This window comes from Mus pahari, chromosome 8, assembly GCF_900095145.1.
Source record: "Mus pahari chromosome 8, PAHARI_EIJ_v1.1, whole genome shotgun sequence".
Lineage (NCBI taxonomy): Eukaryota > Metazoa > Chordata > Mammalia > Rodentia > Muridae > Mus > Mus pahari.
Genome location: NC_034597.1, coordinates 26903310 through 26911204, shown reverse-complemented (window position 1 = coordinate 26911204; position 7895 = coordinate 26903310). Strand labels below are relative to the sequence as shown.

The 7895-nt window shown below is 41.0% G+C and overlaps 1 protein-coding gene across 1 annotated transcript in view; it reads right to left on the bottom strand.

The window, feature by feature from the left end:
- The window catches only part of Grid1 (glutamate ionotropic receptor delta type subunit 1), a 738391-nt gene that overhangs the window by 23412 nt on the left and 707084 nt on the right, over positions 1-7895 (bottom strand). The gene's annotated exons all lie outside the window — the stretch shown is intronic.

Sequence of the window (7895 nt, the reverse complement as noted above, 5' to 3'; positions counted from 1 at the left end):
TCTGCCTCTGCCTCTGCCTCTGCCTCTGCCTCTGCCTCTGCCTCTGCCTCTGCCTCTGCCTCTGCCTCTGCCTCTGCCTCTGCCTCTGCCCCTAAGTGCTGGGATTAAAGGTATGTGCCACCACTGCCTGTGAGAACCAATTTTCTGCATGCATTCTCACAATTATGTATCTACCTTCTTATTTGATGCTATTTTGTAGACAAGCTAGGTTTAATCATATTGGGGACACTAAGTATTTCAAGTTCCTGAACCCCAAAGGAACCAAGACTCTTCTCTAGCTCCTTTCATAACCACTTTTCCTTTAAGTGTTTTTGTTTGAATGTAAAATGTCCCCACTAGGCACATGCTTTAAACATCTATTTCTTAGCTGGTGGTACCATTTTGGGATACTTTGGAACCTTTGCAAGATGGAGCCTTTTATGGGGCCACAGGTTACTGCAGAAAGCCTTTGAAGGTTACACGCAGGCCCTGGCTCCTGGCCTGCTCGTCACTTTCTGGCCCACTGTGATGTGAATGACAACCAGAATATGACTCCATCAATGAGTTTAAACATTGTCATTCCACTCTGCTATAGAATGGAACTCCCTGAAACTGAGGGCTAGAATAATGTCCCTTCCTTCCGCAAGCTGCTTATGTCAGATGCTATGATCACAGCAGTGGGAAAAGTGATGAACGCATCAAGCCAGCCTTTCTTCCCTCTCAGCTCTCGGAGCCAGCTTTTCATTCCGCCTCGGGGTCCTGTCACATCTCTGGTTCCTTTGAGACAGTGTGTCGACCATGTCCCTCCATCTTCCATTCCTGAAACTCCATTTCAGAAATCTCTCACACTAGGATACAACACCAATTCCTTATGAGCAGTAATTTCTTTCAATAAGGGATGTTTTTAAGACTCCTAGAAGAATGCATGGATGTAGGGCTTTAGTCTGTTCTCAACTGTACAACACTCACATAGAAGATGAACACAGCTACCTGCCTGCCGTGTCCCAGAGCTCCTAAATGTCCCTATGGATCTTTGAATTCACTATTTTTCCTACTTCCTGTTTTTTACTTCCTTCTGCCAATATCCCTCGGTGTGGTCCTTTCCCTGCCCTAGCAAAGGCTGTGATGAGCTGCAGGAGGCAGTATCTGAGAACAGGCACAAAAGGCTGTGAGCTGCTTTGAAGTAGAGTGTTGACATTATTTCAAAATGCCTAAGAGATCACAGTAATACTACCACTTCTGTTGTGCTAGTAAAACAAAACCAATCCAAAAACGTATTTCACTCTTTTATTTGGTTGAATTTTCTTTATTTGGCTGTTTTCTTTATTTATAATATTAAATCTACTCTCAATTTCTAATCATTGATTTCCATGTATCATTCAGCTGTTGAAAGGCTGGGCTGCAAACAAGGTTCTCAATACATTCTGATGTTCTTCCAGCCTTTGCTTATACATGAAGCTTAGATGGGCATATGTAACCAGCTCCTCAGTTTCTTGTGATCCTGGAGGGGCTGGGATCCTGGGACTCCAGTCCAAACTTCCTCTAAATGCTGTAGAGGAGATTTATAGATTGTAAAATAGAGAGATGGCAAAGTTAAGATTTCCTGGAAATATAATGTGATTGCCTCTACAGTATAATTTTTAATTAATAATGACCAATTTCAGTGAAACTATTGTAAAATGGAACTGTCTTTCATAGTCACTAGCACCAGAAAATGATACTGTTCTTTGGAAAGTATGATAGCATCATATAATAGACATTTCAAGTTCTTATATCTCTTATCTTGGCAAATTGGAACTTAACCCCAGAAGTGACCCAAGTATATCTATGAAACATGAGAATTATTCAAAGTTGATACTAATAGATATGTGAATATTTTAACTATCCAATGTCAGGGAAATAATTTAGTAAATGATGGTTCATGAGTATGACATCAGTGCAATACACACAAGGTTCAAAGACTGAAGAAAAGCTGTACGCACAACCCTGAAAGTCTTGGGAATATTTTAATGCCATCTTAAACTAAATATTTTGCCTGCTGTATTTTTCTTCTCCTATATACAAAAATGATTGATTAATTAAATAGGACAAAACACACAGGCACAGGCTTGTGTGAACAGGCTTGAAGAACATATGCATGAAGATGTTAGGGAAAGGAAGCAGAGTATCTTTGGCAATCAATAAGACCAATAAAGACAAGGGCCTGTGGGACTCAGGTTATCAGAATGCTAAGCAGTAGAAGATAGAAGACAGAATCCTGCTCCTTCCCTGAGGTCCACTCCCTTCCCAAACTGCCTGAAAGCCTGGAGGCTGTCACTGGGAACAGAGACAAAGGGTTGCCTGGCTAAGTCTTTATTTAACATCTCTCTCCTACTGTTTCTCATATCATGACCAGAGACTATTGTTGAGGAAGGCCACGCATATAGACACAGCCACCGGTGAGCTGCAGCATGGTAACTGGCTTTCTCGCCCCTGTACCACACGGTAATAAACTGAGATTGCATTGCAGTCCATTACTTCATTGCTTCCATCCTTGCTAAAGCTCACCCAGGAAGCAAACTTCCAGAGCCATCAGCCTTGGAGATAAGGATCTCATTATGTTCCTCTGTTCCATCCTAACTGCTTAGAGAAGGGAGAATGCAACCACAATGCTATTCCAAACAAGCAAAAATGATGGTGCTGGAAGCATCAGTTACAAATGCAACTGGAATGAAGAGTTGAGGGAAGCTGGGCATCTGTAGTGCCGGGAGCAAGCTGCTAGATGCCAGTACTTACAAGTCCAATATCTTTCAGCCACAGAATTATCCTCAAGATTAGAGCCTTGGACTCCTTTTATAGATGAAGTGACCAGGGCTCTAGAAGAGTCTTATCCCTGACAAATGAAACATGAAGACAGGCTAACCTGGTTTCAACTTTCTACAATGACGCCTTTGCTTTCTCTGCCCTGCTTAAACCCATGAAATGAGGACTGTGGAAAAGACTCCATAGGTCTATGCCTTCGAACCATTTCCTGAGGGAGCATGCTGGTTACAGCCCACATGTGAATGACTATGCATGCACTGCAGACAAAGATGCTTGATAGAACCTTTTGGTGTTCTAGGAGAAAGAAGGACACAGGTGGGCACCATCCCTAAGGATTCTTTGGACACTTGATGCATCTTCATTTGTATTTGCCATTCATGGAACATGCTCCCTGCCCTTTCCTGCATCCTTTCTCTAGCAGAGCCTGGCTTTTGCATATCTAAAGAGTTAGCTCTTATGGCCATAGTCACAAAATGGTGATGCATTGCCAGGCACAGCCTGAACACTGGCTGCTGCTATACCTGCATTACTTACTGTGCCAAGTCGCAAGAGGCACCAGGAAAACCCAGAGACCATCTGCCAAGAAAAGGACAATTTTACAGCTTGCTGGTAGGAGTGTGGGCTGGCATGATATTTCTGGAATGGCAATTCGGTGAAGAGAATTACATGCTTTTCAAATCTGCATATGCAGCAGTTCACCCCTTGGAGATGTATTCTATACAATTACTTATTTGCTGAAAAGATGTTTGTACAAAAAAAAAATCAGAACAATACTGTTAAACCTTCAAGGAACTGGGAACCAAATGCACATTAAATAAAGTATCTTTCTGGTAATATAGTACTTTTAAAAAGCACTGAATAATGAGAGAACTGTCCAGGGTAAAAAGAAGAGAGAGAGAGAGAGAGAGAGAGAGAGAGAGAGAGAGAGAGAGAGAGAGAGAGAGAGAGAGAGATCCCCAGGCCATGCATTAGGCTGAGCTTCAGAGTCTAAGTCTAAGGATTGGATCCCAGGTGCCTTGCTTGCCAGCTGTGTGAGTGATGATAAGTTGATTAACACCTCTGGGCCTTGCTTCTACTGGATATAAAATGGACAGAGCTCTGATGAAAATTAAATACTTCAATATATATGATATGCTTAGGGCTTTGATAACTGAGCTACAACTAAGATTAGAATATTTAGTGAAAAACAGCTTGTTACAACGGATGATATCTCTTTTCAGCGATTATGGCCAAAGACCATATTTATGAAGAGTCAAATCCAGTACCAAATACTAACAATGGCCATCTCCAGGTAGAGCTATGATAGGAGAACACTTAAGATTTTTTTCTTTAGTTGTCCATGTTTGTGCAGTGCAGCAAGCCTTTCTTTTGTGATTGCAGGTGTCTAAGAGGGTAATTTTTCAAAATTCAGTCTTACATCTTGAGCTCTATGCAGTGAAAAGTGCACAGTGCCAGACAAAGCCCACCCATACTACATACAGCTCTGAAGTGAACCCACATTTTCAAGTGCTGATTGCTCTTAAGAGACCTGCCACTCATCTACCAGCTCCACCAAGTCAGCAACATGTGTTCTCATTCCTTCTCTCTCTCTCTCTCTCTCTCTCTCTCTCTCTCTCTCTCTCTCTCTTTCCCACTCTCTCTCTGTGTAGAACATGTGTGCAATGTGTGATAATGTATGTAATCAAATTTCTGAGAACTGTGTATGTATTCATTTTAGTGTAGGAGTAATTATGACAGTGTATAAAAAGTTTGCATGTATATGGGAATGTATGTATGTGTACATGTAAAGTAAATGTCAACATGTATGTCTATGTGAGTGCATTGTGAGAATTATTTAATGTGTGAAGGTACATAAATGTGGAGAAATGGGTGATATATATGCTGTTATGCTGTGGAAATATATGTGTATATGAATGTTCATGAGTATATGTGTGACTGTGTGTGAAAGTGCGAGTCACATGACCAGGTGAAGTTGTATAAGTACAAGCAAGAATAGTGTGGGTCTGCAAATGATGCATGGAACTGTAACTGTGCATATGTTTGTATGTGTAAATATGAATGTGTGTGAGAGAAAGAAGAAAAGGAGCAACTCCTTTGGAGATAGCAGAGAGAACTCAGGCAGCCAAGTACCTTGAGAATCACAAGAGGTTCAGGGACATTCTCTCTTCTGGAAGTAAGGAGCCTTTCTTTCTGATTTTTCAGAATAAGAAAGAATTCGTCTTAAATGACATGAGAACATACACTAATGGGAGGCTGTTCACAAGCCCAATTAAGGAAGCAAAGGAGAGCAGGTTTTTTAATGAGTACAAGACAAAGACCTTTACCTAACTTGGACCCAGGTCTAGCAGAAGGGAAAAACCAGAACAGGTTCAGTGGGAGGGAGGGAGATCCATGCTGGGATCCACACACCTGCCATAAAACTGTTGTCTCAACATATCCAGAGAGTGCCAAGTCAACTTGTCCTGTCTTCATACCAGAGCGGACAGGATGGAGCTAGACAAAGAGGTCTTAACCAAAGGGGCAGCAGTGTACAGCATGCCCTCCATGTATGGCTATGAGTACAAGCAGAAGGCTACATTGAAATTTGGTCTTGGTGGTCAAGATGAGCTTGTCCATTCCCTAGTCGAAGGGATGGAATGAGTGAACCATCCAGGAAAAGGAGCTCCTGCCCGGTCAGAGGGTAGTATTTCTGCCAGTGACTGTCCTTTCAGTGTTTGTATCTATGTGTTCTGAGTAGCATCAATGACAGTAAGGAGCACAAATGATAGAGGAGCAGGTGACTGTGCATCTCAGTAAAGAACATGATACCTTTTCTACTATATGATCTCTTTTGGAGACTTTAATTTTCTTTCTAGGGTCTTCAACTTCCCCTAAAAAAAATGCAGCATAGGTGTTGGTGATAAGATTTGGACACACCAGGTAATGCTGTGCTTTGATATTCCCAGCCAGTCATCTGAGCTCTTAGGGTTAGTGGTCTCACATGGAGGGCAAGGATGTCACTGTCCCCTCACATAACTGTTGCAAGTAAAGTCAACATGGAAAGTGCCGGATGCATTAAAGGATCTGGAACAAACGCTAACACATGACCCTGATAATCATAATCATCACCAATATCATAGCATTAAGTTTGGGTCTTGATTAAAACACAATTGTCTTGGGATAAATAACACTGGAAATTGTCTTCCATCATCAGCCTGGTAAATGAGAAAGACTGTTAGACTGGCTTACAGTCTCAACCCAATTACTGACTCATTATCAATTTATGAAAAGGAAGAAGCCCAGAAGGCCTTTAAAGTCTTCTTCAGCATCCTCCAAATCCATGTTACAGGCCATGGTTCTCTAAGTGTCTTCTGCAGGCCAGCAGTGTCAGCACTGATGGAGAAGTTATGAGATGCAACCATATCAATCAATAAATCAATTTTTATCTTTCTTAAAGAAGATTTAGAAAAAAGAAGAATATTGCAACCTTGTATTTGGGGCACTAAGTAGAGAAAGAAAGATCAGAGGGACCGATGATACTGAAAGAAACTGTAAAGGAAAAACACACCAGGCATCTTATTCCAGGAAGGCTCTTTGCCTAGTTCTTTCCCATTCATTCTCTTAGTCAAAGTTATTATAAAATCCTATGATACAGACTGGCCATTTTCCATCAAGAAATTCAAGACTTAGAAAAAAACTGTTCCTGAATGTCAGAGAATCCACTGTTGTTGGAGATCAAATTTCTCCCTAGATTTGCACTGAGAATAGACTTCTTTCCTCTCATCCTTCTCAAAAAATTAACCCTAGAAGTCTGAGAGAGCCACTTGGAATTCATTCAGTCAACCGGCAGTGTCTGATGTTCTCTTTGCGTCTACTGTCAGACTCTGAGGAAAGCGTTATTAGGGATGCCTTTTTCCCCGATTTGATCCTAGGCTGTATCCACTTTTGCTTCTCTTGAGATCCAAGAAACCAAGGAAAGGCTCACCACATTTTCAAGAGAATATGCAGGTTTTGTACAAAGGCAAAAAGAAGACCCGCTAACTCAGAAGACTCAATGGCCCCTGCCCTAACATCTAAAACTGTCTACTGTCGTCAAACTGGGGGAGGGCCATAAACAAGTTTCTCAGCAAAGCAAGAAGATACACTGCTTTCCAATGATTTGTCAACATTTTAAGATGGCCAAAGACCATGATAAATAACAATCTAATCTGAGCTATTCCATGGGGAAAAATTGAGTGATCTAAAAATAAGATTAGATGGATTTGCCTAGATACAAACTAGATTATAAAAACAATATAAAATATAAATGAGCAAAACTCTTGAATACCACTTCTCCCAGTAAAAAATGGGTAATTAAATGAAAATCTGTGCCAGGAATGGGTTCTCTTCTTCTCAGTTATTGGTTAGAGAGGCCCTGGAGGCATTCAAAATAGTACAAGCTACTGCCATTGCTTTTTGTTGTCCATATTAACTAGACAAGAAGACTCTATCTATGGCTGAAGGCAGCACACACTCTGGCTACAGAACACAGAGATAGCCATCTTGAACTAACACTACCGGCTAATTTTCAAAGTGTTAAAAGGGCTATATAGACTGCTGGGTCAGAAAGGATATCAATGATCTTATCAAGCACTGAACCCTGCTTGCTACAGTTTTGACCTGTTGGACAAGATATATCCACCAATACATAAACAGCAAGTCTCTTCTCCTCAAAAAGGAATTCATAAATATGGTCAAAGGCCAAAGGCTAGAAAAGTCAAGAGTGCTAGGAGATATCATTGATGTTATTTTTCTACATGATCATGTTGTCAAATTGGCTTCTAAATATGTGTTTTTATATTCATAGATCTGTGCTGATTCCAGCCTTGCTTACTGAAGCTTCTCATTTCAGTGGGTAGGGGTTAATGAAGACTCATTACTGTTTAAAGTGCTGAGAAAAACAATGACTGGGAATGCTTAGCCATAGATGGGACTTCTATATTCATCCCTCCATCAAAAGCTCAGGAAATATCTCTGAGGAGGAGAGGGAAAGAATAAAACAAGCCAGAGAATGGGAAACAGTGCAATGAAATGCTCTCCTTTAAACATGACATGGCTCTGGCACAAATGAACCAACACTATCTGTGAATACTTGT